The sequence below is a fragment of the Gopherus flavomarginatus genome, chromosome 3, assembly GCF_025201925.1.
Source record: "Gopherus flavomarginatus isolate rGopFla2 chromosome 3, rGopFla2.mat.asm, whole genome shotgun sequence".
NCBI lineage: Eukaryota > Metazoa > Chordata > Testudines > Testudinidae > Gopherus > Gopherus flavomarginatus.
The window spans coordinates 47,979,758-48,005,572 of NC_066619.1; the positions used below are offsets into that span (position 1 = coordinate 47,979,758).

The following is a 25,815-nucleotide window of genomic DNA, read 5'->3' on the forward strand; positions in this document are numbered from 1 at the left end:
GGCCCAAACACCTACTACACCTGGAAAAGGTCTTTGAGCGCATTAGGCAGGCCGGACTAACTGTTAAGGCCAAAAAGTGTCAAATAGGCCAAAACAAAGTGACTTACCTGAGGCACCAGGTGGGTCAAGAAACCATAAACCCCCTACAGGCCAAAGTGAATGCTATCCAAAAGTGGCCTGTCCCAAGGTCCAAGAAGCAGGTCCAATCCTTCTTAGGCTTGGCCGGGTACTACAGGCGATTTGTACCACACTACAGCCAAATCGCTGCCTCACTGACCGACCTGACCAAAAAGACCCAGCCAAATGCAGTTAAGTGGACTGATAAGTGTCAAAAGGCCTTTAACCAACTTAAGGCAATGCTCATGTCTGACCCTGTGCTCAGGGCCCCGGACTTTGACAAGCCATTCCTAGTAACCACGAATGCATCTAAGCGTGGTATAGGAGCAGTTCTCATGCAAAAAGCAACGAATCACAACTTCCATCCTGTCGTGTTTCTCAGCAAAAAACTGTCTAAAAGGAAAAGTCACTGGTCAGTCAGTGAAAAGGAATGCTATGCCATTGTGTACGCCCTGGAAAAGCTACGCCCATATGTTTCGGAACGGCGGTTCCAGCTACAAACTGACCATGCTGCACTAAAGTGGCTTCATACTGCCAAGGGGAACAACAAGAAACTTCTTCGTTGAAGTATAGCTCTCCAAAATTTTAATTTTAAAATTCAGCACATCTCAGAAGCTTCTAACAAAGTAGCTGATGCACTCTCCCGTGAGAGTTTCCCAGAATCCAGTAGTTAAAAAGTGTTCTTAAAATGTAGAAGTCTGTTAGTTATATACTTAGTGGTATATGTAAAGGTGCATGTGTTGTATTAATCTGGTTATTTTAAAGTTCTAGGAGGAAATCGCCGCCAGTGAGCTTCCCCACTGTCTGCAATTTGGGGGGCGTGTCATAAACAGATAGCTAAGGGTTAACGTCTCTTTCACCTGGAAGGAAGTAATCTGAAACACCTGACCAAAGGACCAATCAGAAAACCAGACTTTTTCAGGTCTGGGTGAAGGGAAGTTTGTGTCTGAGTTCTTTGTCTTGTGCCTGTCTCTCTCTCGGCTATGGGAGGATTTCTGTCTCTTGCTTTCTAATCTTCTGTTTCCCAGTTGTAAGTACAAAAGATCAGATAGTAATGTATATGTTTTTTTGTATTTTACATGTGTGTAGTTGCTGGAGTGTTTTGAATTGTATTCTTTTTGAATAAGGCTGTTTATTCATATTCCTTTTAAGCAATTAACCCTGTATTTGTCACCTTAATACAGAGAGACCATTTTTTATGTATTTTTCTTTCTTTTTACATAAAGCTTTCTTTTTAAGACCTGTTGAAGTTTTTCTTTAGTGGGGAAGTCCAGGGAATTGAGTCTGTGCTCACCAGGGAATTGGTGGGAGGAAGAAGTCAGGGGGAAATCTGTGTGTGTTAGATTTACTAGCCTGACTTTGCATTCCCTCTGGGTGAGGGGGGAAGAGAGATTAGCTCTCGGTACTTCTGTTTTCCAAGGCTGGAAACGGGGAGGGTGGAATCCCTCTGTTTAGATTCACGGAATTTGCTTCTGTTTATCTCTCCAGGAACCCAGGGAGGGAATACCTGGAAGGGAGAAGGGAAGGGAAATGGTTTATTCCCCTTTGTTGTGAGACTCAAGGAATTTGGGTCTTGGGGTCCCCAAGGAAGGTTTTTGGGGGGACCAGAGTGCCCCAAAACACTCTAATTTTTTGGGTGGTGGCAGCTTTACCAGGTCCAAGCTGGTAACTAAGCTTGGAGGTTTTCATGCTAACCCCCATATTTTGGACGCTAAGGTCCACATCTGGGACTAGGTTATGACATTCCCATGTTACCTTCAGGCTTTATTAGATGGAACACCATCATTACACTCACGGTCTAATGTGGCAAAGTAGGCTATGTTGTAATACACCTCTACCTCGATATAACGCTGTCCCTGGGAGCCAAAAAATCTTACTGAGTTACAGGTGAAACTGCGTTATATTGAACTTGCTTTGATCCACCGGAGTGCGCAGCCCCGCCCACCCCAGAGCATTGCTTTACCGCTTTATATCTGAATTCTTGTTATATTGGGTCACGTTATATCGAGGTAGAGGTGCACTGCATATTAGAAAACAAAAGGAAGAGTTTAAGTTCAGGTTTCTGGACATTATCAAACCTTGCTCAGTTCCCCATGAACAGGCAATTTTCTGAAAGATTCAGACTGTTCCAAACATTTCACCAACACTTATTGTTGCCTTTGTCAGCCTTAAAGCAACAATATTACCTCTCCATAAGACTGCAAGGGAAACTGAGGTGTCATTCAAGCCAAGCTGCCGTCTGAAATAATTTCCTTTTAATTTATTAGCTCTTTCACTTCTCCCCCTCGATGATTTGATATTAATCTTTCACACTCTGACTTTTTACTGATATTGTCCTTGAATAAAAATCAATCCTGCTCCTCAGCAGTCCCTTGAATCCAAAAAGACTGCACAGTCATAGCATATTCACATTCATCACAATGAATGTTTTGGAAAACAATTAGTTTTGTGTGTAACTAAAGACATCGCTATTATCAGTAAATCGGGGAAGCACTGCCACATCAATAACATCCCCTGTGTGCCACAGATAAGGCACATGGTGCCATGATCAACACCTTAATTATACATGCTTACAAAGCACATACAAGCTTTTACCATTCACTTTTGGCTGGCTCTTCAAATATTTTCTCATTTATTCTTTATAACATATTACCCTGAACTTTATTCTATTATTCTGTTACTTCGATAACAAACTTCTTAAGTGTTCCACATTAACACAGAATATGAATATGAATTTCCTCCCTTCGTTCCCTTCCCCCCCTCCACCGCCACCCTGTATCACCACTTTTCTTATTTGGGAGCAAACTTGAAAACTCCTGCTCCATGTGAGCAGTGGTACTGATCACTCACCTAGTCACAGAGATGACATATTATCTGCCCTCCCAGATAGCTGTAAGAAGCTGCAGGGTTATGTGCTAATTTTGAGCCAGAAAGAAAAAGGAAATAGGGCTGTTGATTAATCAGTTAACTCACGCGATTATCTCAAAAAAATTAATTGCAAATAATTGCACTGTTAAACAATAGAATACCAACTGAAATTTATTACATATTTTTGGATGTTTTTCTACATTTGAAAATATATTGATTTATATTACAACATAGAATACGAAGAGTACAGTGCTCACTTTATCTAATTTTTTTATTACAAATATTTGCACTGTAAAAATGATAAACAAAAGAAATAGTATTTTTCAATTCACCTCATACAAGTACTGAAGTGCAATCTCGTTTTCATGAAAGTGTAACTTACAAATATAAACATTTGTTACACAACTACAGTCAAAAACAAAACAATATAAAACTTTAGAGCCTGCAAGTCCATTCAGTCCTCCTTCTTGTTCAGCTAATCGCTAAGAGAAACAAGTTTGTTTACATTTATGGGAGATAATGCTGGCCACTTCTTATTTAAAATATTACCTGAAAGTGAGAACAGGTGTTTGCATGGCACATTTGTAGCCAGCGTTGCAAGGTATTTACATGCCAGATATGCTAAATATTCATATGTCCCTTCACGCTTCGGCCACCATGACAGAGGACATGCTTCCATGCTGATGATGCTTGTTAAAAAAATAATGTGTTAATGAAATTTGTGACTGAACTCTTTGGGGAAGAAATGTATGTCCCCTGATCTGTTTTACCTACATTCTGCCATGTATTTCATGTTATAGCAGTCTCAGATGATGACCCAGCACATGTTCATTTTAAGAACACTTTCACTGTAGATTTCACAAAACGCAAAGAAGGTATCAATGTGAGATTTCTGAAGATACCTACAGCACTCGACCCAGGGTTTAAGAATCTGAAGTGCCTTCCAAAATCTGCGCGGGACGAAGTGTGGAGCATGCTTTCAGAAGACTTAAAAGAGCAACACTCCAATGTGGAAACTACAGAACCCGAACCACCAAAAAAGAAAACCAACCTTCTGCTGGTGGCATCTGAATCAGGTGAGGAAAATGAACATGCGTCGATCCACTCTGCTTTGGATGATTATCGAGCAGAACCCGTCATCAGCATGGACACATCCCCTGGAATAGTGGTTGAAGCAAGAATGGACATATTAATCATTAGTGCGTCTGGCACGTAAATATCTTGAGCCTCCAGGTACAACAGTGGCATGCGAACTAATGCCCGTTCTCACTTTCAGGTGACATTGTAAACAAGAATCAGGCAGCATGGTCACCTGCAAATTGTAACCAAACTTGTTTGTCTGAGCAATTGACTGAAGTAGGACTGAGTGGACTTGTAGGCTCTAAAGTTTTATGTTGTTTTATTTTGAATGCAGGTTTTTTTGTACATAGTTCTACATTTGTAAGTTCAACTTTCATATAAAGAGCTTTCACTACAGTGCTTGTATTAGGTGAATTGAAAAATACTATTTATTTCGTTTTTTATAGCGCAAATATATTTAATCAAAAAGAAATATAAAGTGAGCACTGTACACTGTATTCTGTGTTGTAACTGAAATCAATATATTTGAAAATGTAGAAAACATCCAAAAATAATATTTAAATAAATGGTATTCTATTATTGTTTACCAGGACGATTAATCGATGAATTTTTTTAATCGCGTGATTAATTTTTTTAATCACTTGACAGCCCTAAAAGGAACAGCTCATTCTTGGAAGCACGGAGGTTCCAATTCATAAAAGAAAAACAAACAATTCATTAAATCCAGATAACATACAGTGGCCTACCTCTAGCAGTTATTTTCCAAAAGAATAATCCAATGTCTAGAACATTCAACCTCAGTGGGCCAAGCAATTTAATAGAAAAGTTTCTGCCTCACCGGTGAATCGGTGTTCTTGATTCTAGCACACTTATATCTTTATAAGAGTTTCATATTATGGTGGCCTCACACAATTTAGAGCACTGATTAAGTGCTAACAATACAATGAATGTATATGGCAACTATCATCCAAAAAGATTCCAGAAAGTCCTTTACAGGTTGTGGTGTTACCCAGGGCTCTTTCAACTCAAAGCTCTTGGTAACTTTTACTCTGTGCGAGGAGGTGTCAGAAAATAAATCAGGGGAGACACAGCCATCCAACTCATAGATGGCTGGCACAAACAGGACAACACAAGAGTGCTTTCACTTAAAGCTAACCTTTACTTAGTCTCAAGCACTTACACATGTCCGCAACAGGTTAGTAAAACACCCCCAACCCTCGATAATTACCAAAGCTGAGTGTGGCTCTCGAGTGGCACAGCGGCAGCCCGTCTGCCGGTGGGGAACACAAGATGCATCCAGAGGGAGAGACCAGTCCTGAAGAGCAGAGCCGGCTCTAGCAATTTCGCTGCCCCAAGCACTGCGGCATGCCGCGAGGGGCGCTCTGCCACTCGCCGGTCCCGTGGCTCCGGTGGACCTCCCACAGGCTTCCCTGAGGGGGGTCCGGTGGTCCTGCGGCTCCGGTGGACCTCCTGCAGGCGTGCCTGCGGATGTTCCACTGGAGCCATGGGACCAGCGGACCCTCCACAGGCACGACTGCGGGAGCTCCACCGGAGCCGCCTGCCGCCCTCCCGGCAACTGGCAGAGCGCCCCCCGCGGCATGCCACCCCAAGCACGCACTTGGTGCGCTGTGGCCTGGAGCCAGCCCTGCTGAAGAGTCCCCAAACGAGTCCCACTATCTCAAGCTTTTCCCCTCTTATTTATACATTAGTAATAGAATGACATGTACCTTAAAGAAACCTTGTTAAGTAAGCATTTCAATGATCAAGCAAGAAGCTCCTTTTGATTATTGACTAACCAGGTGTGGGTTTTTCCACAGTCTGCAGCCTTGAGACCCCAACAGACATTCCTGGGACATATTAGCAACTTCAACACAATTCTTATCAGGAAGGTCGTGGGGTCAAGCTGCCCCTTCTGTGGCACCCCAAAACTCCCCTCCCCTCCTGCCTTGGTCAAGCTGCATGGCCACTTTACAGCCTGCTGACTAGGCCGCCTTTAACAATAAGTAATAGTGGTTTCAAGCACTCTAGTGGTTTGCCAAAGTCACCCCATACAGTGGACCTGATTCAGGACAAATATGCACCCACAGGGTAAGCTCCAGCAGGGCAGGGTATTCATCCCCATCAGGAAAGGGCAGCTTTTAAGTCAATCCAGCACTCGTAGGAGTTTAAATCAACATGTCTTGAGCCTTCAGGACACACCCCTCCCCTGCTGGCCTCTTTCATTGACTTCAGTGGGACTACATACTTCAAAGTTTGCAAGCTAATACCTAAGCTTACTGTAACTGAAAGGGATTAAAGGGGAAAATAACTTTTTCTTTTTCTGTTTATTTTATACATGTGGCTGCACTTCCGGACAGATCTTTAAAAAAGTATTCGAGCATCTAACTCCTGTTGAAATCAGTGGGATTTAGGCACCTAAATATATTTAAGGCCCGGCTCTTTGTGTATACTCCATTTCACAGTTTCCCTCACAAACTCAGTTAGATAGTTCCCTCCGATCTTTATATACAAACAGCAAAGAGAAAAAGATTTAAAAAAAAAACAAAAACAAGAACATGTGATTGTTAAACCTCAAAAATTTACAGGAAGGCTTGGGGAGCAGGATAGTATCTGAAAGCACTTTAATTAATTTTGTGCAATGGAATAGTTTTCAGATTGACGGTATCTCTTAAACTGCATAGTCCACCTATGGACATAAAAATTATGCATGTAGTATCACTCTAGTTAATTGCATAACTTGGCTACATCCATGTCAAATTAAGAACCAAATGCTGCCCCTTACAGCATAATCACTTTTGGTAAGTGAGAAATCAAAAGAATATTTTTTAAAATGCTAGTATGTGCAGTAAGATGTCAAATGGGATACGGAAGTGTACCATGTTAACCTTCAATGCAATGGAGAACAGAAATCACTGAGGCAAATCACGACCTGACTTGCACAATGTGTATTCTCTGAGCATACAATTTTTCAGTCTTCTGAATGTCTGACTTCAGGCAGTTGTGTGTGCATGTTGAGGGGACAGTCCCATAGCAATGGACAATACTGTAGCCTTAGGTATTGGAGTAGGGATTTGAACCTAACTCTCCCACATCCACGTTGAGTGCCCTAACCACTGAACCAAAGAATCAATCTCTCTCTCTCCCAATAAATATCATTTAATACAAAGTGGAACAGCTCCAATGGGAGAGATTGACCACTCCAATAGCCTGGTAGTGAGGGCACTCTTCTAAGAGGTAGGAGAGTTAGGGTCAAATTCCTGCTCAGGATCAGGCAGAGTGGGGATTTGAAAACAGCTCTTCCACATCCCAGCTGAGTGCCCTATCCACTGGGCTACTGGCTATAATGGGGTAAGGTGGGGTGTGTTTCTCTTTCCCTGTCTTTTTTATGAGACAGGGCTAACCTGCTTTAAGCACCTAACTCCAGGAGAGGGGTCACGGCAGAGAATCCTGAGCGGAAGAGGCACCTGCCTCTCCTTCCTCAGTCAGGTGCTTACGGCCCAGGCCAGTGGGAATTAGGTACTCAGCTCCCTTCATAGATCTGGGCCCCAACCCCCAGCCCCTTTCCTCCTCATTTCTCTCCTGGCTATCTTAGGGGCTCTCTGCTCAACCTGCTGGCTTCTGAGAATCCCTTTTTTAGGTGCCTAACTCTTCCCATATGTTGTATGGGAAGCCTACCTTGAGGCTGTGAATTCCACCGTGTGGCAAGGAGCCTAGGTGATTGTTATTTTCAGCATTACAACACCTAAGTCCTCTTTGTGATTCTAGCATGAAGGGCCAGGGACATAGAACCAACTACCAAGAAATGCAGGATTCCAGAGGTCAAAGAGTTGCAACCTGTGTGCTGTAAAGCTGTGTTCGCTAGCCCCCTACACTCCGTAGGCTGGGGGAGTAGCAAGGACAAGGCAAGTGGACTGTCAGATCCAGAGAGCCACTCACCATTTTCCCACCTCAAGAGCCAATGCACAGCAACCATGAGCACTACTTCAGTTGGGAGGCTACAGCAGTGGTGGTGGAGACGCAGCACTGTCTCTCCATAGCTTGAGGAAAGAGTCTTCCTTGCAAGTTTCCACAGTGCCAAGCCCAGTTACTTTGTGGAATAAGTACTTACTTTCTCCTATCGAAATGAAAGGTTTATAAGAGAGAATCACAGAGAGAGAAGATGGCGTCTCAGAGACCCACAAGGGCTGACAATCTGTAGAGGATGTCATGTCCAGATCCAATGGATTCTGGGATGTTTTGTGTAGCCAGCTCCCTCTCTGGTGCTCCCCAGATATCCCTCCTCCAGAAATAGGCTAGTTACCTTGGGCTGAGCACCTATAGAAACAAAAGCCTAAGGAAGTAGTCAATACTGCTACCAACAGCATTAATTACTGTACAGATTTCCAATCAGAAACCTACAGGTAGAGTTGTGGGGAGCAGATCGCTCTTCCGGCCTAGCACACACACTGAGACCTGCAGAGACCTGACCACAAAGGGGAGCTTCCGTAGAGGAGGGGCAGAGATGCTGCTTTACCTTAATTTATGGTGCAAACGGACATAAGTCCTTAACTTACCCCATTGTGCATACAGTACTTCTATATCATGATGTCAACTTTTCCCAACCTAGTGCTAAAAATTTCCCAAATCTGTTGAAAAATTCCCAGATAAAGTTTTTTCCAGTGCTTCTGTATCCTTGGAAATTTCCCCCAACCTGGGAATTTGAGAGTAAAATGTTTCAACTTGGGAAAGTGGGAATTTTCATTCAAAACATTTCACTCAAAAATTCCCAGATTCTGGGAAATTTCCCAGGATATAGAAGCACTGTGTGCATATATTTTGTAGGGATCTCTGATCTGTGCAATGTTACATGCCAAATGTGCTGTAAGTGCTGGTATTATTAATCATCATCATAAATTCCTAGTTCAGTTAGAAGTTAGAGATTGAATGGCCATCTTAGCTTTTTATTTTCTGGCTTTTACTGTTTTATGTTAAAGCCTTAATGCGAACTGCTGGCTCGCAGAAATGCAGTCAGACTTTGATAGGATTTCAGTCTTAAGATCACACAACACTGTGATATCATGATGTACACTGGATAGAATCTTCAGCAATTTTATGGTTATGCCTGAGTTATGTAAACATTTCTTTGCCAGGGGGGCAGATTGGGAGGAGAAGTGAGAATTCAAACATGATTCAGAGAAGAGATAAAGATATTTTGCTTAATGTACTTTTTATAATTGTCACTGTTGTCCTCCCGTTAAAGAACTAATCTTACCAGTCCTGTAAAAATATTTGCTTGATTGTATTTAATGAACAGATATTTATCTTTTTCAAACAATTTAAATTGTATACAGAGCACAAATGGTGTAATAGAGTCTGGCAGTGCATGCATTTCCACAAAAATAGATATTTTTAATCTTTATAACTCTATAAAAGAGTACTGATCCACTAAATTAAGAGGTTACTACATCCTATTGTTATAATTTTATAGTAAATAAATATTTCATCAAGTACAAATGCTACTCATATCTTTTAACTTACAGTTTTAAAGTAGAAGTGATATTTTATTCAGTAATTGAAGCTATTTTCTAATCTAAAACAGAAATTTAAAAATCTGATTTAATGTTTTCTTAGTACTATTCCCTCAACATTTCAGACACACTAATAAAAATGATCTAAACAGAAATTTCTTGTTTAGCAAATTACAGAAACACTGTAAGAAATCAAGCCCCAAATTCAATCCATTGCAACATTTTAAAAATTATTCCTGATCTGTTTAAAGATGAAAACATTGTGTGCTATATAATACCATGGCAGCAGCAGGTTCTCTATCATAGGTTTGAAAAGATATTTCATTTAATTGATGAGCTTCTGTTTAAACAAGCATTGATATGCATGTTATGATGCATGTGGTCACAAGAAATTCTTGACAACATATAGCCCAAGTGATTAGGTTACTAGATCAAAACAATTTTTACGGTATTCAGGATTTTTTTTCACTAATTCAGTATTAATTATGCAAAAAGAGTTTTATTTTTTAAAAGATATTTCCACCATATTAGGCCCAATTCCGATCTCACAAAAGTCAATGGCAAAACTCCCACCAACTTCAGTGGGAGCTCTGGGCCCCTGAGAATAAATGCTTACTTATTGTACTTTGAAAGCATTGTCTTTTAAACTCATTTAAAACCAGGCATTACTGTATAATAATTTGTGGACCGAGCAAGCCTATATACAGTATTTTGAACTGACATAATTTTATAGTGGTCTTGGTCATGCATATAGCATGTTATGACATCATTTATTGCATCTGCAATAAACCACATTTTAAGAATAGAACTACAAGCTTTATGGATGATCTCACTATGTGGCATGTTTATTCCATGTTGCTGAAAACTGAGAAAAAAACAACTTTTTCATTTCACTGCATCATAAAAAAAATAATTAAATTTCTCAAATACAGTATACAATCAGAAAGCACTTAGCTCTGGCCTCATTTGTGATAAAATAATAAACAAAAAGAATGTATTTTTTCAGAAGCCAATGGTATGTGATTTTACATCCGGCTGATGTTTGAGAAAGTCAATGCCTTGTCTGTGCTTATTGATCTTCAGGGTCATCTTTTAATACTACCAAAAAAGCTTCCAAAATAAAGACCTTAAAGCTTTTTCCTTCCTTTTTCTTGTACAGGTTTCTTTTAAAGATGCTTGTTGGCACTAGCTCTGTCAATAAAGTTAATTGGCAAACTGTCTCTTTGTCAATATATGGCCTACGGCAAGCTTTCCTAGAAATCTATACAAAAATCCACTTGAAATATATTATGGTTGTACTTGAATAGGGTTCTGTGCTTCCCTGGTATTTATAAAGAGGAAGTCTGCCTGTCTTCAAATGGTAGGATACAGACAAAAAAGTAACTAGCAAGATTCAGTAAATGTTAAAATTCAATAAACAGCAGGGAATAGAGGGCTGGAGTGTGTGTCTGATGGTGTTTTGTTTTCAGTGGAAATGGGAAAGAAATGCGTAACTACAGAAAGAAAAATGAATATTTTACATAACAGCATAATGGAAGTTTCAGTTCCCATAAGCGCCACACTTCCAAGCAAAGAAAATTCATCACAAAACTTAAATAATACATGTTTTCATGAAAGACAGGGAGTTCCCAAGGCAATACAGGGAAATAACAGCGATTCCACAGAACTATACTCCTTTCACAGAGTCTATGGCTACAACTTTATGTCCTGTTTGTGCTAGCTAATCCTTTCCATAAATCCTCTGTCCTCAATTGTGAATTAAACAGGGAGTTGCTTGTAAAGATCCCTCAATAGGAACCTGTCCATTTCTGAATCCATGTGTAATCATCCTATGAAGCAAAATCCTTTTGATGGGGAGTAGAGTGTGGCACCCTACAGACACAGGAACAGCTCCCTTTCCCTCCTCCTCTCCAAGCACAAGTTGCTGTTAGCTCGCAGCACTGCACTGCAGTGCAGCCCAAGCCAGGCTAGGCGGGCCACAGCCCCCATCTGTTTGTCTGTGTAGGGTTCCCCGTGCTGTGCTACCCCCTGCAATCCTCTGCTCCTCGTACAGGCTCATCCTGTCTCAGCCTCCTAACTCTCTGCGGGAAGAAGCGCTGGAGGCTTCTTCTTCTTCATCCCCGAGAGCCTCTGGGTGCGCTCAGCATCTTTTGAGGAGACGACCACCTCCACCCTGCCACCTCATTTGCATCCTTTCCCTCTTTCCCCCAGTCTGGCCGCCTCACTTTGCGCACAGATGTTACGTGGCCGCCCCGGCCAGCATGACTCAGCCCTCCAGCTTCCTCCTCCATGGGCACCATGCGAGTCCAGCATCCCCAGGCACGCGCAGAGCTCCCCCGGGGACTTCAAGGGGGCGTTACGCGCGCGGATTTCCCGTGGCCGGGGGCGTTACGCGCGCGGATTTCCCGGGGGAGTTCTGTCTGCGCCCAGGCTACTCAGCACGTTGTTTCGGCCCCTCTCTCTTTTTCACAGCTCCTCGCTCCGGACACCACCCCTCCCTTGCTGCAGTCCCGCAAACCAACCCGGGTGGAGGCATCAGTCTGCCCTCTGGTTGGAACTCCCTAGGGATTTCACTGGGACTTTTGCCAGGGCTTAGTCTCCTCCACCCCCCCCCCACAGCTTAATTAAGGGACTTCAGGATCTGTCACCAAAGCAACTGGAGACCAACAACTTTGCACGCTTCAGGAAACTCCTATCCTTGCGCCGAAGCCGCAAAGGAGGCAGTTCGGGAGGGGGCCCCACTACAAAACATCCTAGTCAATCAGAGTCCCGCTCCTTGCATGCAGCCTAGGAAGGGGGAAAGGCAGGGCGGGTTCCAAAGGCACGATCTGACGGTTATCATTTATCTGTTCGCTTAGAGTGAAACACAACAGGCTCCCCCGCGCATCTGAAAGCCTCCGTCTCCTCCGCATCCTTTCATGCATCTTTCAGACCATCTTTGCCCCCAGCACCTCTACAGCTTTCCCACTGCGTCCCTAAAGCCTCCTGACCACGGAGCCTGCAATCGCTGCCCTTCGCCAAGCAAAAGTTGAGCCAGGCTTAATAAGCGAGTCGGTTTCAAAGGCACTCGAGTTGCAAAGCAATTCCCAGCCCGGGGAAAGGCAACCTGGCGTCGGTACCGAGAAGCGCCCTGTAGCCCGGCAGCCACCCCAGACTGTTTAACACTCCCGTCCCCCTAAGCCAAAGTCAGATCGCCCCGGGAAATCATCCCCCGCCGCAGCCCATCCGCTGCCTGCCCCGGCGAGCAAAGCCGCTCGCGGCTCCCGCAGGGCGCCGGGGAAAAGTTGCAGCTTCTCAGACACGCAGGCTCGTAGGGAAAGTTGCCCCGGAGGCAGGACCAGCCGCCGCCGCCCATGAACTTACCCGCGCCACTTACCCGCGAGGACACACCGACGCCCGGGGGTGTCCGCACCGAGCAGCTGCAGCCGCCTCCCGCGTGCGCACGGAGCTTGTCACTTTCTCCTGCCTCCTGGGCTCGGCTCGGCGCGGCGCTGCTGCTGGCGGCGGCGTCTCCTGGAGGAGTCGCAAGGCGTGACAGAGCCGGCGGACAAGGGGCTGTGTGGGCTGCACGTTGCAGTCCTCCCTCTGCTGCAGTGCTGGAGCGGGAGAGCGCGAGGGAGGCAAAGGCGGGGAAGCGGAGTCACAGAGACTGCGGGGCGGGAGGGAGGCAGCGCACGAACAATAATTGAAGGCGTGGGAGTGGGCAATCTCGGCTCACGCAAGCAGACAGACTCCTCGGGGATGAGATCGGGGCACTGCAAGCCAGCGCATGGGCTGTGCGGGGAACCCCCCTTAAACTGAACCCCCCTTTTCTGGGGGAATCCACACCCATCTAAACACACACTTCGTCCTGAAGTTATTATTTCAGTAGAGGCAATGGCAGAGAAGCCTGTGTGAAAGGCTGTTTGCCTAGAAGCTGCGTGGAGCAGGCTCTTAGCAATCCACCCGTTTCTGAGTGGCTGCTCCTTTTATTATATCACAATGCTATTAGTGTGCAAGGTGCTGTACAAACATGTCTGCCAAAAGACATTACAGTTTAGGGACACCCCCCCCCCATGCTCTAACCCTCATTCTCTTTGCAGTCCAGTGACTTTAGACTTCTTACACTAGTTTTAGGACAGAAGAATGCCATGCACTGCTGCTACTAACTAGAGCCTGAGTGGCTAGGCAGTGGTTCTGCAGAAAAGGACCTAGGGGTTACAGTGGATGAGAAGCTGGATATGAGTCAACGGTGTGCCCTTGTTGCCAAGAAAGCTAACAACATTTTGGGCTTTATAAGTAGGGGCATTGCCAGCAGGTCGAAGGACATGATCATTCCCCTTGATTCAGCATTGGTGAGGCCTCATCTGGAGTAATGTGTCCAGTTTTGGGCCCCACATTACAAGAAGTATGTGGAAAAATTGGAAACAGCCCAGTGGAGGGCAACAAAAATGATTAGGTGGCTGGAGCACATGAGGAGTGGCTGAGGGAATTGGGATTATTTAGTCAACAGAAGAGAATAATGAGGGGGATTTGAGAGCTGCTTTCAACTACCTGAAAGGGGGTTCCAAAGAGGATGGATCTAGACTGTTCTCAGTCATAGCACATGACAGAACAAGGAGAAATGATCTCAAGTTACAGTAGGGGAGGTTTAGGCTGGATATTAGGAAAAACTTTTTCACTAGGAGGGTGGTGAAGCACTGGAATGGGATACCTAGGAGGTGGTGGAATCTTCTTCCTTAGAGGTTTTTAAGACCCAGCTTGACAAAGCCCTGGCTGGGATGATTTAGTTGGATATTGGTCCTGCTTTGAGCAGGAGACTAGACTAGCTGACCTCTTGAGGTCTCTTCCAACCCTGATATTCTATGAGTCAGGATGACCCCTCCCATGAATAAGGCTTTGTAGGATCAGTCCTTGTTTGGATGATTAGTGCTAATTGTTTCTAATACAGAATCATTTAAGGGCTCCAAACCAGCATTAGAGCTCTGTGGTGCTAGGCACTGTACAACAAATTACACAAAAAGACAGTCCTCGCCTCAAAAACTTTCCACATGTTTTAAGGTAGACAAGCCTTACAGGTGTCAGAACTTGCTTCCCAGAGGAAACCAGAAGCTCTCAAAAGCCATTCCATCCTACAGACTCATTACCTTTTTTTTTTCCCAAGCGATGGCTGATTTAATACTAAAATGTTGCAAAAAAGATTTACTAACAGAAAATCCCTAAAGAAATCCCCTTGTCTTTAGTCAGTTTAAATAAAAGGTATGGTGCTCAGATTTTTTTTTCTCTTCACCTATTCGGCTTGATTGTTCATTGCTTTGCAGCTTGTGTAGTCATTTACACTTATGCAGAATGGGTATCTGCATTTTACACTCACCTCTCATAGGTGCCAATGACTACACCAGCTGTAAATGATGGAGAATCAGACCCACCCTGTCCCGCACTGAGAATTGACACCTGATCTGCATATAGCATCACCACAATGAAGGGGAGGAAACACTGAAGGGAGCAGATAGAAGTTCCTTCAATAAGGAATCCTTTCAATAGACAGACAACCCACAGGTAGTTCAACAGACCCTTCGTTAGATTACCTGAAAAGAAAATGGCTCAGCTACAAATAAGATCCATAGCAAGGGGCTAGAGACAACAAAGAAAGACACCAGTACCAAATACCCTCTGGTCTCTTGGCAATACTGGCTAAGTATACTGTGACCCTAAGAGCACCCCTTTGACAGATGGCACACTGTTGTCATGATCTTTACCCAAAAGATGTCATGTAATATATCACTGAAAAACTAACACTGATCATTAATCTTCCTGTGTGAATTATGTATAGTTAACCCACAAAGAATTTTACAGATGTTCTGGAAATATGTGGCTAAAATAGGTTTAAACCAGGCATAAACAGGTTTTTCTCCAAAGAAAAGAGGCCAGCGCCTCAAACTGGTGTGGCCAAATTCAATGGGCAATTCATTTGTGTTGGAGCTTGCAGGAAATGATCACTTGCATTTTAGAAATTACTAGCAGGGGAGGAATGAGCATGGTGTCCACATCCAGCAGGGGACACGAACATTCTCTGTAGGGCCCTACCAAATTCATGGCCATGAAAAACGCATCATGAACCATGAAATCTGGTCTTTTGTGTGCTTTTACCCTAACATACAGTTTTCATGGGGGACACCAGCGTTTCTCAAACGGGTTCCTGACCCAAAAGAAGGTCACGGTGGGGGGATGCCAGGTTATTGTAGGGGGGTTGCAGTATTCCTTCTGCACTGCCTTCAGAGCTGGGTGGCCGGAGAACAGTGGCTGCTGGACAGGCGACCAACTCTGAAGGCAGCACTCTGCCAGCAGCAGCAGAGAAGGGTGGCAATACCACATTACTTCAGAGTTGGGCAGTCAGAGAGTGGCAGCTGCTGGCTGAGGTCCCAGCTCTGAAGGCAGCAGCATGGAAGTATGGATGACCATACCATACCATACCATACCATACCATGCTATCCTTACGTCTGTGCTGCTGTTGGAGGTGGCACAGAAATAAGGGTGGCAATTCCAAATTCCCCCTACAATAATCTTGTGACTCTCCCCACAGCCCCCTTTTGGGTCAGGACCCCCCTAGTTACAACACTGTGAAATTTGAGATTTAAATATCTGCAATCATGAAATTTACTATTTTAAAAATCCTACGACCATGACATTGACCAAAATGGACTGTGAATTTGGTAGGGCCCTACTTATCTGGGGATATATTTCCGAAGAACACACTTCAAAGGTTTACTGGATCATAAAGAGAGAGGGAGAAAATTCCTAAATTATCCATCACCTGAGGAGACAAAGGAACTGAGTATTTTGAGGTCTGTGAAGTGTCCTGGTTAAAAAAACTGGTCAGTCATACTAGCAGAAAGACTGGTGAGAAACTTCTTTGAACAAAAGACTGTAGTTTGTTACATTAGATTCATGTTTTAGAAGTATAATCTTACTTTTGTTTGTAACCATTTCTATCTTTATTCCTTATATTTGATAGCACTTCCACCTTTGTCCTTTTATTAATAAACTTACTTTACTACAAACTATCTCAGTACTTTCATTGAAACAGAGTGTTTGTTAACCTCAGTTAAGATAATAAGTTGCTCAGTACTATCTCTTTAAAGGAACAATTAATTTGATACGGTTTTATGAATATGACCGTAAGAAGGAGCTTCAGAAAGACTTCTCTGAGGGACTCAGGAATTGGAGTTTCCTGATTGTTAACTGCTAGGCAAGGTTTGGACTAACAGTGTCCTGAAGAGTATGCTGGCAGGGACTGCCAAACTGATTTGTCAAGGAGCTGAGATATAGTATAGCAATAGCAAAGCTCTCGCTGAGGCTAAGGGGGGTGACCCAGTAACACACAATTTGGGGAACCCCAGCAGGCTTTCACATATACCAAGTCTTCTAGACAATTAAAAGTAATTTCAAGCACAGCAGTCTCCCCTGAGTCTTCCTGCCTATATTTTTGGGTTTTCATTAATGTTTTCTTACTTTTACAAACGCTCTTTTCTCCTCTGTTGCGGTGTGAAAGACTCACACAAACAGCAAGTGAAATTGACTAATATGATGACTACCCAGGGGAAACAGTGAATAGGACTATATACAGAGTGCTGTCAAATGCACAAAGCAAACAAATAGAAAAAATAGAGAAAAAATCCTTTTTCCTCTAGTCCTATTATGTTATAGTAATCTTAGGTATTACTTGCAAGGACAGTAACAATTGCAGTCAGAAGTGTGAGTTAAAACAACTCTGATCATCTAAAAAAACACACCATGAAAATGCAATTTAGAATATACAATAATATTCAAAGGGAAACAAAACAGATTGCCATGTTTTCTCATCAGCAACAAAAGGAGGTATTACAAAGTCATTATCACCGCATAAGCAAGAAATGCAGCAAATGTCTCCCATTCAATTCATTATGGTCTAATTAAAGTTGCTATATTTCTGAATACAAAATGCATCTTGTATTTTATTTGATTTTACAAAGTACCTCAAAAGAAAATCTTTTGCTTAAGTAGAGTGACCAAGAAGAAAGACATGGTTCTTGTGAGCCAATAAAGGAAAAACTCATGATAAATTTCATTAGAATAAGTTTTGGAACTGTATAGCGGTTTTGTAGGTCATATCTAAGTCCTAAGGACAAGAAATCATGCTCAGACCAAAGAGCAAAAGGAGGCCCAAAAGGCCTTTATAACCAATAGTGCAGGGTCATTGCAGCAGCCATCTTGTTCCTCTCCTACCCCATCAGACAGAGAGAGCTCTATTTGAGAGCGTTGAGACACACGCTATCATAACAGACTGACTTCATGCAAAAAAATTTTTTTCAGAGACAAAAGGTGAGACTTTATCACAGACTTTATGCTGTGATCAGGACTCCCCCACCCCCCATTCCTCAGAGGTCCCCAGAACTGCTAGGAGCACAGAGGAATCAGTTTCTCACCTTCGCCTCCTCTTCCCTTATGACTCCAAATCCTCACCCCTCTCTCCTGATAGTCCTCCCTGTAAGTAGGCTCAGGGTCACAAATGCAGACATAAAGCAAAGAAATCCTAGAAGATCCCCAGCAATTGCTGTTCCCTGCACAGTTTTTCAAGTCTGTTCTGTTGTGGTTCTTGGTATTTCCCGAGCATTCACCACTGACCTTTCCAAAACAAGGTAACCATTTATTAGTCACATGGCACACAAAATCTGGATGTCCTGAGGCCCAACCCCCAAGCTGTAGTGTACCTCTTGTTCAGGCCCTGTGTGTCTCTCAGTCTGATCTCCTCAGTCAGTTCCCAGGTGAGAGAGCTCTCAGTTTTCTACAGAAGCCAACATTTTATCCCTCACTTTACACCTTCCAGTCCTTTGTTCTTGAGCTGGGACCTTTGCTCAGCTTTCCTGCCAAAAGATGGGGGAAATCCATCTGCCTCTGGGTCATTGGCTGCTAGATATCAATATCCTGGTGATTGGGTTTTCTATTATCTTTTTGGATTTTCCAATGATATGGGGTCCTACCAGATGACTGGAGGATAGCAAATGTGATGCCAATTTTTTAAAAAGGTTCCAGAGGCGATCCTGGCAATTTCAGGCTGGTAAGCCTAAATTCAGTACTGGGAAAATTGGTTGAAACTATAGTAAAGAACAGAATTATCAGACACACAGATGAAAATTATTTGCTGGGGGAAGAGTTAACATGGTTTTTGTAAATGGAAATCATGTCTCACCAATCTACTAGAAATCTTTGAAGGGGTCAACAAACATGAAGATAAGGGTGATCCAGTGGATATAGTATACTTAGATTTTCAGAAAGTCTGTGACAAGATCCCTGACCAAAGGCTTTTAAGCAAAGTAAGCTGTCATGGGATAAAAGGGAAGGTCCATCTCCTGGATCAGTTAAAAGATAGGAAACAAAGAGTAGGAATAAATGGTTGGTTTTCAGAATAGAGAGATAAATAGTGGTGTCCCCCAGGGGTGTATATTGGGACCAGTACTGTTCAACATATTCATTAATGATCTGGAAAAAGGAGTAAACAGTGAGCTGGCAAAATTTGCAGATAACTATCTTGAGTAGTTTTGTATTACGTCCAAAACAGACTGTGAAGAGTTACAAAAGGATCTCACAAAACTGGGTGCCTGGGCAACAAAATGGCAGATGAAATTCAATGTTGATAAATGCAAAGTAATGCACATTGGAAAACATAATCCAAACTATACATATACAATGATGGGATCTAAATTAGCTATAACCATTCAAGAAAGAGCTTGGAATCATTGTGGATAGTTCTCGGAAAACATCCACTCAGTGCACAGCGGCAGTTAAAAAAGCTAACAGAATGTTGGGAATCATTAGGAAAGGGATAGATAAACAAGACAGAAAATATCATATTGCCACTATCTAAATCTATGATATGCCCACATTTTTAATACTGCATGCAAGTCTGGTCACCCCATCTCAAAAAACATATATTGGACTTGGAAAAGGTTCAGTGAAGGACAACAAAAATGATTAGAGATATGGAACAGCTTCCATATGAGGAGAGATTAATAAGACTGGGACTTTTCATTTTAGAAAAGAGACAAGTAAGGGGGGATATGATAGAGGCATATAAAATCATGACTGGTGTGGAGAAAGTAAATAAGGAAGTGTTATTTACTCCTTCTCATAACACAAGAACTAAGGGTCTCCCAATTAAATTAACAGGCAGCAAGTTTAAAACAAACAAAGGGAAGTATTTCTTCACACAACACACAACCAACCTGTGGAACTCTTTGCCAGAGAATGTTGTGAAGGCCAAGACTATAACAGGGTTCAGAAAGGAACTAGGTAAGTTCATGAAGGATAGGTCCATTAGTGGCTATTAGGATGGGCAGGGATGGTCTCCCTAGCTTCTGTTTGTCAGAAGCTGGGAATTGGTGTCAGGGGATGGATCACTTGATGATTACCTGTTCTGTTCATTCCTTCTGCAGCACCTGGCATTGGTTACTGTTGGAAGATAGGATATTGGTCTAGACTGACCTTTGGTCTGACCCAGTATGGCTGTTCTTATGTTCAGTACTTTTGTCTGGCTCAGACAGTGAGGTGACACATACACATACCTATGACCATGTCTACACTAGCACTTATGTCAGCAAAACTTGTCACTCAGGAGTGTGAAAAAAACACACACACCCTGAATGACATAAATTTTGCCAGCATAAGTGCTCATGTACACAGTACTGCCACTCATTGAGCTGGTTGTATTATGTCAACAGGACAGCTCTCTCCTGTCGGCATTATGCAGCTACACAAGTTCTCTTACAGTGGCACAGCTGTATCAGTACAGCTCTGCTGCTGTAAGCTTGTAAGTGTAGAGATGGCCTAAGTCTCTTAGCCTGCCTTGAGAACAAATTTAGAGTTTTTTCCCCCTCACTGGGGCATCATAAAAATATTACAGAAAATTCCCACTTTGTCACACTCCCCTCCCTCAACCCATCCAAGAAGAAAATTATGCTCAGGCAAATCTACCAAAGTCTTCAAATCAGGGCAATAGAATGTGTTCTAGACCAGGATTGATATCGAGCTGGGGGCTTATAATCCGTACTTTCCCATTCCCATTTCCCAAGAAATCCCATTTCCAAAGAAATCTGGGGAGAAGAGGGGAGGAAGGTAATTTGCAGGAACAGAAGCTGGAGCTTGATGAAGAGAGTTGCTTATTAGAAGAGTGCTAGATTAGAAAATAGGAGCACTTAAACAATGTGCGTTGTTTGTTTGATATATTGGTTTCATACCGTGGTTTCATAAAGCTCCCCACAAGAGGTGCTCCCCACTCTGCAGATGTATGGTCCTTAGCCAAGTTAGACCCTCACTAATTTGTGTAATGATTGTTAGTCACACATGCATTGATATATTAAAACAACAATAAAAAAGCATGACCAGAAGAAAAATCTAATATTGAGCAGTCTAATAAAATTAACCTTTCAAATAGATCTGTATAGAATTGATGAATCTGCCCTGGCTTATGCTAGTCCTCAGTAATTATGGGTTTCCCATGGATTTATAAGTCACAAAGGAGTCCAGTCATAAGTGAAAAGGAGCAGAGGAACTCTCTACTCTACAACCAAAGGTGAAATCAAGTAAATCCTCAAGCGATATTATTGTGAGCAACATTATCCATTGGCTCAGGTACCGCACCAAGAGAAGATCTATTAGCGTTTGAATTCTGTTGGACATTGTAAATATATGAAGCAATAGCTATTTCTCCCTTTGGACAGTGGCACTTCTGTTTCTGTGCTGTTGCTGTCTGAGGGCAGATCTACACTACAGTCGGGATCGACGCTCTGATTTAGCGGTCGATTTAGCGGATCTAGTAAAGACCCACCAAATCGACTGCAAATCACTCTCCAATCAACCCTTGTATTGTACCGCCGACGAGAAGAGTAAGGTAAGTCGACAGGAGATTTTCTCCCATTGACCCCCCGCGGTATAGACCCTGCAGTAACTCAACCTCAGATACGTCAACTCCAGCTACGTTGTTCACATAGCCGGAGTTGCATTGCGTAGGTTGACTTACCGTGGTAGTGTAGACATAGCCTGAGTAATCTCAAAAGATTATTAAGGAGAGGCAGTGGGATCCTGGCAGATAGAGAACGCAGGAGACTGTAGTGTAGGCATTTCTGTCGTCTGGCTGTGTGACCTTGGGCATATCATTTCAATTTCTTGCATCTCCACGTTATGTGCCTTGGGTATATGCTGTCATGACTCTGTGTTCTGTGCCTAAAAGTCATACTGCAGTGCCAAGCAGCTCACTATGGACAGATGTTCCCCTGTCATATGTAAGGTACATGTCTGACAAAGCCTTCTTCCACGAGAAGGATGCTGTTACTTAGGACACGGTGGAGGGAAGTCTACAGAGATGAACAGGTATGTTTTTCCCCTAGAAGCCTTTGGCAGAGGTCTTGTCCAGTCAACATTGGCAAATTCCCAAGTGTACTGTGGAGATATCAGGACCAAATTCCCACAAGTTTCTATTGACTAGGTTTTAATATCTACCCCATCAGAGATGACTTCACACATTGGATAACATCCTCTCATCCAGACCTGTGGGTCTCGATTTGACATAGCTCAGTGATTTCTAGATGACTAGGTAATATATAATTATGTAAGTGCGGTAATCATATTGTGGCATGTATGTGACCATACATAATGGAGGAGCTCTTCAAACTCTAGGAGCGGCCTTTCCCATAAGGGAGGCAAATCCCATCTCTGGCCTAGAAGATACAGACAGATGTGTGTTAAGGGAGGATCATGGAGATTTCCTTCCTCCCAAGCCCCCATCCTCAGAAGACCAGTGTCATTCACTTCAGTGGGACTACTCACTTAAGGATTCACATGGTGAAATACCTGAATTGGAAGGGTAGAGAATTCTGCAGCATTATTCCACTGTAAAACAACTTTGTTAGTATACATAAGATATTAAATATGGAATAGCTTAAAAACACTTTAATTCAGGGATTTTTTTCAAATAAGAAACAAGCCCCACCCCTCCTTTGAAATAACAGATTAGCATAAGACCTTAACTCTGACTTTTCAGCTGTCACATGCCACCTAGGCTACAGCATGCTTCAGTCAAAACAAAAATTGTAACAAGCCTTGAACTTTACTGACAGGCATGCCAAAGTGTCACACAATGTTGCAGACCCAGCTCACAGTTATATAAACTATTCACATATAAGTGAATTCTCTAACGTGGTGTTTAGAGATAGAAATTGCCTTCATTTCTTTTAACTAATAGATGAATAACTAGCATTGAATTATACCAAGGCTACCTTTAAAAGTGAAGAGTATTATCAACAGTATCTCTCACAGCCTACATACAGCAGATGGATTTCTGTAAATAATCCATTTTTTGGATTATGCATCCACAGTCCTGGATACAAATTATACCTATGGCAACCCTGAGTGCTGAATTTTGCATTTGTAAAATGTGTAATCCACAGGTTGAGATAAAGTTCAGAAAGCTCTCTATCATCTATCTATGCATCTGAAGAGGATCATCTGCATTGTTTATTCTTGCAAGTGCTAGGAACATATTGCGCTGGTGAAATGTGCCATAGTATGCTACTTTGATGCAGAATTATAGTTTACTGGGCTAAGTCCTCCTAACACTTCTGTTCAGACTGTCACTTTCTTGAGTAAGTGGTAAGGCAAAACTCCCACTGATTTGAATGGGTGCAGGATAAGTCTCAAGAACAGCAGGGGAACATGCACAAATGTAAGGTGAGTTCTAGAAATAGCAGCTCACAATCCTCTTACAGAGAGCAGAGATGTTTATGAAACTGAACCTAAAAATTAAGTTAGAACCTTTTCAGCAGCACTTGAATGGGCAAAATCAAGACCTGGTGTAAGTGGCAGGATTGCTACCTATCTAAGTTTTCCCACGATCATCACTTTTTCAAGGTAGCTGTCCTTGGAAATCTGTAAGGGTGTCAGTAGACTCTGTAAGATGTCCAGTTGAATGGACTCAGGATCATTGTGGCTGTCCCCTTTTTGGTACCCCGGAGATGGCAACCCTAGCAAGTGGCCATAAATCCCATAAAAATCTGGGCTAAATTCCGCATGAGACTGTAAACTCTTTGGGGCAGGGCTTTCATTTATTACATTTGTACAGCACCTAACACAATGATACCTTCAACTGATTGGCCTCTAGCTACTGTTGCAATACAAATGGTAAACAGCAACTTAACTGGCGATGTAAGTTACACATCAAATTAGATTGGTCAGAAAGCTGATGAGGATAGTAATAGGAGTGGGTTGCAAAGTGTAGCTCACACACTTGGTGGGTTGAAGTGGATGAACAGGAACTACAGCTTACAGGAAGGTGTGAAATAAAGCAGGCCTCTCCCATACCCTCTTTTGATCCTTCCTAGTAGTTGCTTTTCCTGCTACATCCTTTTTCATTGGCTTGGCACCTAAATTACACTCATTTTGCACACCTCTCAGCCCTGGTCTACACTGGGGAGGGTAGGAGGGAATCGATCTAAGTTATGCAACTTCAGCTATGGGAATAACGTAGCTGAAGTTGACATACTTAGATCGACTTATTGTGGTGTCTTCTCTGCGGTGAGTCGATTGATGCTGCTCCCCCGTCAACTCTGCCTGTGCCTCTTGCCAAGCTGGACTACAGGAGTCGATGGGAGAGCGCTCCGGAGGGGTCAATTTATCACGTCTAGACTAGACGTGATAAATCGATCCCCACTGGATCGATCGCTGCCTGCCGATCCGGATACCCTTACACTCAGTCCTCAGCCCTGGCTCCAGCTGCTTGGCAGCATGCCAGTGGAAGGGCATTATCTTAAACTTTAGGAGCCTAATCCTGCTCCCCCTGAAGTCAATGAAAGATTTGCCACTTTAGTGGGTGCAGATTGGGCCCTAACTTTTCTATAGAGTGGATTGTTGTACACAAATGCCCAGTGCTGCTGGAACTAGGGGTGCTGCCGCACCCCATGACCTGAAGTAGTAATAACAAACACCAAATACATGGCTTCCCTGGTTTCCATCATCAGCACCCCAACCATAAAAATTGTTCCAGTATGCCTGCAAATGCCCCCAATGGCTGGCTAATTTAAAAAATATAACCTTCAAACATCTTGAAATACAGGGGTGATACCATCCATTAAGTTGCCTTTGATTCACACAGTAAAATGACCGTAGAGATTTATACTGAACTGATGAGTCACTGACATAAATCCAAAATACTAAAATATCCTCTTTGGTGTGCAGAAAGTACAGCAATCATCTGCGGAGCAGGAAAACATGTGTTATTTTCTTCTTCCATTACAGGATTTTGAAAATCAGCTATATGGACATCTGCGTTTAGAGAGATACAACCTTAGTAGTTTATAAATGGTCACAACCCACCACCCCATACTACATACTCATTCAGGGGCAGACTGTGAAACCCCTACTCACACTGGAGATCTTGAGTAGTCCCACTGAATTATTCATGTGAGTTACTGCTCAACAATATGACTAGATATTTCATATTGTGGCTCTGAATGAGGTTTATTTTCACCCTGCTTCCTCTCTTGCTTTTGGTCTGCACTGTCATTTGATTGTTCTGTCATTTCTATATTAGATATCTTGAAGTCTTTCCTGAGTCAAATAATTTGCAAATCAAATCTAAAAAATGTTCACTGGGCCTTCTCCAATAACATTTGTCATGGCATTAATTTTAATGCAGTATCTGCGGTTTCATAATACACTAAATATTATCAGCTTATGTTCTGGGGAACATTAGCCTTTCAATGTGTTTGTCTTGAATAATTTTCCCCACTATATTTGGCAGTTCATCTTCAATTAATATTCTTTCCCTAACCTTACATTTTTCATATTAAGCATGCCAACTTCTCCAAGATGACACGGATTTTAAAATGGCTATAGAAAGCTCATAGGAAGTCAAGTTTATTTCTATTTTTAGTGTGGCATAGCTTTTAGAATCAAACTGATCAACTTGTAATGGGGCTTTAGAGTTTTACATAGTTTTTTTTATTAAAAGAGGCATCAATGCAATGAATGTAAGTATGAAAGTAAAAACAGAGACAAAAAATATTGGACAGGAAACATTGTCCTGACACATTTCTAGCTTCGGTTTCATAAGCAAAATTAATAAAACATATCTTTAATTGAAATATTGTTTATATGTATCAGATGCACATATATTTATGAATTCTGTTGTAACATAATCACAGCACAGATTTAGGTTTTCTGAAAGAAATAAGAG

General features: G+C 42.6%; 1 protein-coding gene across 5 annotated transcripts in view; it reads right to left on the reverse strand.

The window, feature by feature from the left end:
* The window catches only part of SV2C (synaptic vesicle glycoprotein 2C), a 245,395-nt gene that overhangs the window by 158,995 nt on the left and 60,585 nt on the right, over nucleotides 1-25,815 (reverse strand). For 2 of the 5 annotated variants that reach the window (XM_050944578.1, XM_050944574.1), the window contains exon 1: nucleotides 12,949-13,205. The exons of 1 other annotated variant lie outside the window; for it this stretch is intronic. The gene's annotated coding sequence lies outside the window, so the exon portion shown is untranslated. Of the gene's footprint in view, nucleotides 1-2,967; nucleotides 3,027-4,036; nucleotides 4,143-12,948; nucleotides 13,206-25,815 lie in introns of those variants that run through there. 2 more of the 5 variants (XM_050944575.1, XM_050944576.1) reach the window with 2 other exon arrangements.